The sequence below is a fragment of the Octopus bimaculoides genome, chromosome 6 (genome assembly GCF_001194135.2).
Source record: "Octopus bimaculoides isolate UCB-OBI-ISO-001 chromosome 6, ASM119413v2, whole genome shotgun sequence".
NCBI classification, from domain to species: domain Eukaryota; kingdom Metazoa; phylum Mollusca; class Cephalopoda; order Octopoda; family Octopodidae; genus Octopus; species Octopus bimaculoides.
This window is the reverse complement of record NC_068986.1, coordinates 97,622,436-97,631,018: the sequence shown is the minus strand read 5'-3', so window position 1 is coordinate 97,631,018 and position 8,583 is coordinate 97,622,436. Positions and strand designations below refer to the sequence as shown.

At 35.2% G+C, this 8,583-nt stretch overlaps 1 long non-coding RNA gene across 2 annotated transcripts in view; it reads right to left on the bottom strand.

Annotated features, from left to right (window-relative positions):
- The window catches only part of LOC106872923 (uncharacterized), a 391,770-nt gene that overhangs the window by 123,331 nt on the left and 259,856 nt on the right, over positions 1-8,583 (bottom strand). The window contains exon 5 of one of the 2 annotated variants that reach the window (XR_008264457.1): positions 5,709-5,816. The exons of the other annotated variant lie outside the window; for it this stretch is intronic. This is a non-coding gene — a long non-coding RNA (uncharacterized LOC106872923). The remainder of the gene's footprint in view (positions 1-5,708; positions 5,817-8,583) is intronic. 2 annotated transcript variants of the gene reach the window in all.

Below are 8,583 nucleotides of genomic sequence, written 5' to 3'. Positions count from 1 at the left end.
TATATATATATATATATATATGGATGTGTGAATGTGTATATCTGCATGTAAGTATACATGCAGAAAGAACAATTTACCAGTTGGAAGATGAAGGCAAGAGACAGATAGGGAAGTAAGATAGTGACGTGCTAAGATATGACAAATATCTTAGAGAAAGAGTGGGAAGAATTGATGTGCTTTTGCTAATTGATTGTGAGTGGTAAAACGTCTTCTGCATTTAAATTAATCATTATCTCGGGAATACTGAAAATATGGTGTAAAATAGTGCTCTTCTATATAATAAATTATGCTTAAGACCAAATCGATGTAATTATTCTCTTTATATTGCCACAGCTGTATTTGAATACCATCTATTTCGAGAGGCTTCTTTAAGATCATTTACATATCTTACACCGCTGACTGCATGGCGTTGTAGTTCTGACGTGCAACACGCAATCAGGTGATTCGAAGATCCGTTTTATTTTAAAGTATTTTGATGACTTGCCTTCAACTAGGGCCTCGGAGTTAAACATGGGTGCCATTGTAGCAGACTCTTGAGATCACTGGATAGAATGCCTTGTGATATTTTTCTGAATCATGGCTCTGATATCAAATCCCTCCGATGTTAAATTTGCATTTCGTTTTTCTCAGAATTGATAAAAGGTACCTATTCAAGGCGGTAGATGTGATGGACGAACTGGCTTTCGGCATTTTTTCCTTCCAGCTTTTTTGCGTTCTGAGTTCAAATCCCAACATGGTCAACTTTGATGGGCTTAATCCATCATTCAGGTTAACCCCAACACCCCTACTTTGGGTATCTTTTGCAAGGCCCATTCTATTCCAATTATTCGACACAGGACTGTCTTAGAGTTGAGGATAACTTCTTCTCCTTCAACTCCCACTTATCACGGATGTCCTTTAAGGAATAGTAACTGAGTTCCTTCCTTATTAAACAAACATAATGAAATAAAACCAATGAAAGCCTCACAGACAAAATTATTCAGAGAACTATTTTGAAGGACTGCAGTTGTTCATGCGTGTTAGGCTTGATCAATCATTCTATTAAACAGCATTTCCTGGTATCTGAATCCCATTATTTGAAGCTCTTAGCTGCACCATTCACATGCTTCCTCCGTTTGATAATAGCTCAATATTTTGAGCTGCTCTTTTCAACTACAGCAACTAAACCAGTGCAATATACACGTAGCAAGACATGTTGTTTTATGTAATTATATGTTATGGACCTAATTATGAATGTTCGGGATTGACCTCTCATATGCACGCTTTTCATTTTCCTCCCCAGTCACAGAGGTTTTGCAAATGTTGTGTCCGCTACATTTTTTTCTTCAAGTTAAGACATATAAATATATACCTGCTGTATTTGATCTACATTTAATAGCTTCAGAAATATTCAGAGGTCAGCAGACAAGATATACATATATGTGTATATGCATGGGGGAGTGTATAGAGAGAGAGAGGTGGGAGAGTTCTAACAAGCGGATGTTAGGATCGCTATAGCTTAACCGAATCATAACATGTGCGTCTGTCTGTATCCGTGTGTGCGTGTTTTTATTGACATAGATTTAGTTATATAGATATATAGATATACATGCATATGAGTAAATATATAATATACATTATATTATATACACAAACACGCACACACAGACACTTACTCATACATACATAGCGCATTTCCATACTATACATAAATGATGGCGTCTGAACAATTTCTCTCTGGAATACTAAAAGATAGGAAATATGATAAAATTTATTATTAATTTAATCATTTGGAAATTTAAACTTCAAACGAAATATTCGATGTTGTATTTTTCTGGCTATGATGTTTTTTCAGAACAGAATTTCGGGGCAGGAAAATACTTCGATTTGACATATATCTTTGCTATAATTATTTCTAGCTGAAAAATGTATACCAGATAACATTAACAATGACAATGCAGATATCTTTGCATTATAATAACATATTATGGCGGTTAATCTTAAATCAATTATTTGATATTTTTCTTATCGTTTAGTCAGGTAACAAAACTGTGCCTCAGATGCTTTACAGAGCCTCGGAGACTAGTGGGAGAGAGGAAGGAAGATATCGCCATACAAGACGCCTTCCCCCACGACTTACAGAGAATGGGCTCAATTAAACACACGTGAGAGCGCAGGCGCTTGGGTTAAACCGGTTGACGGGTTAAGTTCAAATTCCACAGCAGGTATTGAACACACTGCCACAAATACTGCAAGGCATCTGAGCCGATATTCGTGCAGTTTCGGCAATTCACAGCCTTGGACTGCTACCTAATTACCAACCCCCGAAAGGATGCAAGGCAAAGGTGACGTTGAAGGAAATTGAACTCAAAGCCAACCATTATACCTGACGTTCTCCTGACATTACCAATTCATTTATTACTACGATAAACCAGGAAACCGTTTAAAGAGTGTTATAAAAGATATTGCAGGACGGGTGGGCATACATACACACATTTTCTGACGGAATAATGACATTTTATACATAAATAACTCGATATTGATCTATGAATATTTGAGAGATTGCAGCAAGAGCACTAAGACTACGTAAAAAACAATTTTCACATCACAGCTGCGATCAAAAGTTTCACCTGCACAATGGGAACGTATCAGTTTCTAGTGCAAGGGTCAGTAGGTTATCGTTTTATTATGGTACGTTGAATTTTGCTTAAGCGACAGCTTAAAGAAAATCTAGTCCTCAAAGCACCCGCAGAGTGTTGCGTGCCCAGCTTTCTTTTCGTCTCTATTTTCTCAATTTTTCTGTGGAAGTACTTCAAACCTTTCTTGCTTGAGCACGTCTGGCAACTGGGTCTTTTGTCTTGCGTCAACAGGTTGACTCTCGACTTTATGCTTCCATATGCACGGTGACAGTCAGAAATGAACACAGTGCCGTTCATCTAGATGTTCTTCCTACTGATCATTTTAGAACATGGAAAAATATCCCCCGTATTAAAAATCAAAGCATGCCTGTTTCTTCATTGTTATATCCTTAATGGATTCCTCAGCCATAGAGAATTTGTGCTATGAAACATGTTACCAACGCATTAATTAATATATTTATTTACCTAGAGGGAGCTAACTCACTTCGTTTCTCTCTGGCTTGTTACATTACCAAAACTACGGATGTCAATTATTTTTCTCGGGGTTACTAAACTCGTTTTAGCAAGCCTGTCACTGCTCTTTGGAAAGCCATATCAAACTTTGAGCCAAAGAATATTACATATCTTAGAAAAATATGTTTACACGCCCAAGATAATAGGGAGTTCATTCAGCCGTCCCAAAACGCTTTGCCACTAAATTAAAAAGAATAAAGGTTTGTTTTTTAAGTGTGGTAATATTTCAATCCTTCGAATAATTAGACGATCCACTCATTACAAACAATAACAAGAATAGCTAGAAATACAGCAGCTACAAAAACAAAAACAAAAAACAACGAATATCACCTCCACAGAAAAGGTCACATAAAACGAGAAAGCAACCATACTCTGGGATATGCCAATACACTGACAGAGAAATTAAGGTAAATAGGCCAGATATAGTTGTCAGAGATCATGAAGGAAAAAATGCTTTCTAATTGATATATCAACACTAGCAAATGAAATTTGAACTCAGCTTTGAAAGTCAGAATAAACGCCGCTAATCACTATTTCTGCTCCGTAATAATAATAATAATAATAATAATAATAATAATAATAATAATAATAATAATAATAATATAACCAACATCACACTGAAAAATAAGTCACATGTCATTGAAACATACCCTATATTCATAAGAATCGGAATTTACAAGGTACTCGTTGTCAACCTTGCTTTTCTGATTGCTTTGCTCCCATTAACAACCCTGTTAAATGAAACCACCATGGGTTACAATGCTATGGAAAAACAACAAAATCATCTATAACTTGGCCACTTAAAAGTCTTCAATAGTTGGTGAGTGTTTAAGTGTTCTCTCTCATTATTCGACCATGCAAACAGCTCTTCTACCACAAGAACACTCTTAAACGTCGATGGAAATTCGACTTAAGCAACTTCAAAGTAAGCGACTTTGCGAATGCATAGTTTCTTAATTTCTTCTAGATGTGCGAACACGCAAACATTCTACTTTCCTATAACTTTAGAAAAAAATTACTATCTACAATTTACTGTGATTATTTCATTTTAGATCTCGTATTATTCGAATATTCAAACACCTCTCTTATCTCTATGAAACTCTACAACACCTCTGGCTATCTAATGTAAGCAGCTTCGAAGTAAGCGAATTTCTGTGAGAACATAATTTCTAAATATCTTCAAGATTTTAGGACAAGCAAAACATTCCTGTTTCATACTCACAAGCTGAAGAGCCTCCAATATTCAAAAGGCAGAACACTTTGTTATAACAAGCAGTTATAACAAATGCAGACGATAAGCGATGGTCGTATTAACAAACTGCTCCGCTACGAAAACTGTAATGCGCAGTACAACTTCATTTAAAAGTGAACAAATATCAACGGTAATTAAAACATAATTAGATCAGTCTCCTCAAAATCTACTAAGACATTCATTAAGCATCGTAGTAGTAACTCGTACTGCTCTAACCCCATATATTGGCCTTTGCTGACCACATGTTTGCTGATTGCCGGCGTACATCTATTGAATTTATTTATAGACTAATGATATCTGCTTGTCTTTCTTTCTCCTCCAAAGTTAAGCTTGCAGCCTTCACTTGGCCAATCTCCATCAACAACATCAACAAGTCAGAGTCAGAAAATGACAACAACAATCCTTTCTCTTAAAGGCACAAGGCCTGAAATTTGTGGGGGGGGAGGATAAGTCGAGTGCGTCGACTCCAGTACTCAACTGGTACTTATTTCAGCAACCCCGAAAGGATGTAAGTTAAAGTTGACCTCGGCGCAATTTGAACTCAGTACGCAAAGACGGACGAAAGGCCGCTGAGCATTTTGCCTGGCGTGCTAAAGATTCCGCCATCTCACCGCCTAAACAACAGCAACAATAACAATAGTAATGCTGATGATGATGATGATGATGATGATGATGATGATGATGATGATGATGATGAGGAGGAGGAGGAGGAGGAGGAGGAGGAAGAAGATGATGACGATGATGGTAGTAAAATGAAACTAAACAAAGTGAAACAATAAACGTTTGAACTTGTTAACGATACAAAATCTTACAATAGCATCAGTGAGATATATATACATAAATTGATTACACTACGAAGTAAAACCATTAAGAAAACAACAAATAGTGACGAAAGTCGGACTGCTATTTACTGAGTAAACAGGCCTGAGGTCAAAAATAATATGGATGCCTACGTACATGCAAACCCACACACATACAAACACGCATGTGTGGATAATGTGTGTGTGTGTGTGAATTCATTTATTCTTTTATTCGCTTCAACCATGCGGTTGTGGTCATGCTGGGGCCCCATAGTATATATATATATATATATATATATATATATCCTTTAATTTAGTTTACGGGAAACGCTTAAGGGAAAGGTTTTAAATATGCATATAAAAGCCCCTATTCCATTATGCCAGCTACAGCCAAATGATGCCAACAGGCGATAAAAGATTTTGGGGTTGCACCGAGCCGTGCCGATATAATGTAGCATAAATATAGTTATAACAATAATAGTCCTTAGATAGAATTCATAAATATTTCAATGCATTGCTACGCACGTTTTCCGAAATTGCTTTCTTAAAATCATAGTCCGTATTCATTGGATGATTAAAGTGCAGTCTGTAGTTCCCATGGACATCGGGTAGATCATATTCAAGCATTCATTTCTGCGAACGAAATAACATTAATGGACGTTTACTAAGGATTGTTATTCTTTTACTTTTTCAGCCATTTGAATGTGATGCTCAAGCACCGCCTTAAAGGGGTACAAATCGACCCACAAATCGACCCCAAGTCGTACAAATCGACCCACGGCTTATTTTCGAAGCCTAGAACTTATTCTATCAAGAGATTTAATTTGCCAAATCATGGAAAATTGGAAAGCAGATCTTTACTCGGGTGATACAGCCTAAAGGAAAGTTAATATCAAGAGAGGAATACCGGGAATATTTTGCACCCTCACAACAACAGAAAAGAACACACAGTGCTGCACATACACCAGCAACACGGAAATGTAGCAGATTATGGTGAGAAGAAGAAGAAGAAGAAGAAGAAGAAGAAGAAGAAGAAGAAGAAGAAGAAGAAGAAGAAGAAGAAGAAGAAGAAGAAGAAGAAGAAGAAGAAGAAGCTGCCATAAGGAGTCAGGAGAGGAATGCAATACGGCACTATGTGTATGTTTTCGTATATATTGTGTTCTAAAACAGCAGCACGTGTATTTGTTGGAAAGAATAGGATTCTGATCTAAATCTCTAATTTAGGAAACTTCAATTTAAACAAGCCAAAATACTTAAGATGCATAAACGAACGGTACAAAAATTACAAACATTGAAATATCATTAAAGCCTTAAACATTGAAAATCTAAAGGAAAATATAAAACTAGTGTATGAGAATCAAAATAACTAGCCCAGGAAATAAATATCCTAAATTATCTACAGAATATTATTAACAACAGAAAATGAAGAAATACACAAAGGAATGTATAAAGAATAGCGACAGGAAATATTCAACATTACAGCATTCTAAAAATAAATATTGGGTTGGTGCATAATTATTGCAGCTTTTTCTTAACAAATTTTATTCAACAAAAACAATAAGAACATGTAGCAAGAACATCCTTGAATGATTATTCCGGAACATATTCACCATTTACTTCAATTACTGCTTCCCATTTGCTTGGCAGATGGTCAGACCGTCATTTAAAGATGTTTTTGTTAACTAATGTTATTGTTCTTTTGTAGAATAAAATGTGTCGTAAGAAAGCCGCAATAATTATGCACCAACCCAATAATTTGAAAGTGACATTATTCTAAAGGTGAAAACAGTTAACGAATTTCAATCGATTTTAGATCATTTTATGAACCAATGAAAAACTTTCCCAAAATTTAAGCCGAACGATTTCTTAGCAGCAACATTGTAAACTTCAACTTTATCATCAAAGACGAAATAAAAGTTTACGCTAAGTTCAACGTCGCCAAATTTAATCATATAACAAAATCAGCAAAAACACTGGACACAAAAGCATTGCCTCAAAATTTCTCATTTAGAAAGCGCTACATCTAATAAAATAACATGGAATGTAAAGAACTAAAAGAATGTATCTTTCAATTTTTGATGAAATCAATAAATAAAACCATAAACGAGATGAGGATGAAAGAAAGATAAATATCACACAAATACAAAATAGCGAAACCAAAAACATAAAAAGAAATGTAAAACATGGAAAAAATGTGCTCGCTAAATTGCAGATAATCTTTATGAAAAGTGTCTGCGATTCTTTGAATGAAATAAGATTATTCGACGCCAACTCAAAATGAATTTAACAAGTAGACAAGTAGACTAGGTCAAAACAAAACGCTTATTACTACAGTGCAAGTTACAGGAAGAAATAGAATATTTAGTGTATGGACAACGATGAGTTCATCGAAGATAAGAACTTTTGTAACTGTTGAACAATTATAAGAGGTCATATAAACACAACCAGGTGCATGGTTGCTAGCTGCTCCTAGTATTTCAACCACTGGAAAAGATCAACAAATTAAATATTTCCAAGCGAAACTTTACTCATACGCAAATGAGCCACTGAGATAGAACATATATGGCCATTGAAGAAAATCGTAGACTAGTCCCACTTAAATCACATGCTACAATCTTAGAAAATGGAAACTTATTTGTTCGATAAATTAGTTCTAAATACAATACACCAGGATGGAAATGGTTTAAATACCATTGATTACAACGCTGATCGTTCAGTGCTAGTAAGAACCAAAAGAACATCAACGAAAATGGACCCGTTATATAACACAATCCGGTATATGCCACGTCTGAATAAAAGACAAAATTACCATAGAAAACCATTGATTATAGTCTACTAGATCGTTGTTCTTCTGGAGTTAAGCAGGAACGACGACGATTGCAACAGCATGTATGAATAATGAAATTATATATTAAACATATAACTGTCTCCATGCTAAGAAACTTAATTCCTGTCACTTAATTCAATGTGAAACTAAATTGTCAAGTAACAACATACCCTGTTAAAACTAAGCTATTAATCGTGTATAATAAGAATATTGAATTACAGTATTCATGCATATTTACCAACACATGTGTATGTGTAACAGTGAGAGATTTGCTCAGTAAAACTGTAATAATGGCCTATTCATGCACGATCTATAAATCAATAGGAAACGCTAGATGGACAACAAATTTGCCACGATAAAAACCAGTATTTGCAATACTATTTTCAAGTACGTCAACCATATATTTAGAGAGATATACACAGATTTTTCTTTTAAAGTCTCTAATACTTGGGCATAGCTTTTAAGTGTTTTAGTCGATTTTTAGCAATAACAAATCCGGAATATTGTCTCTCTCTCTCTCTCTCTCTCTCTCTCTCTCTATATATATATATATATATATATATATATATATAT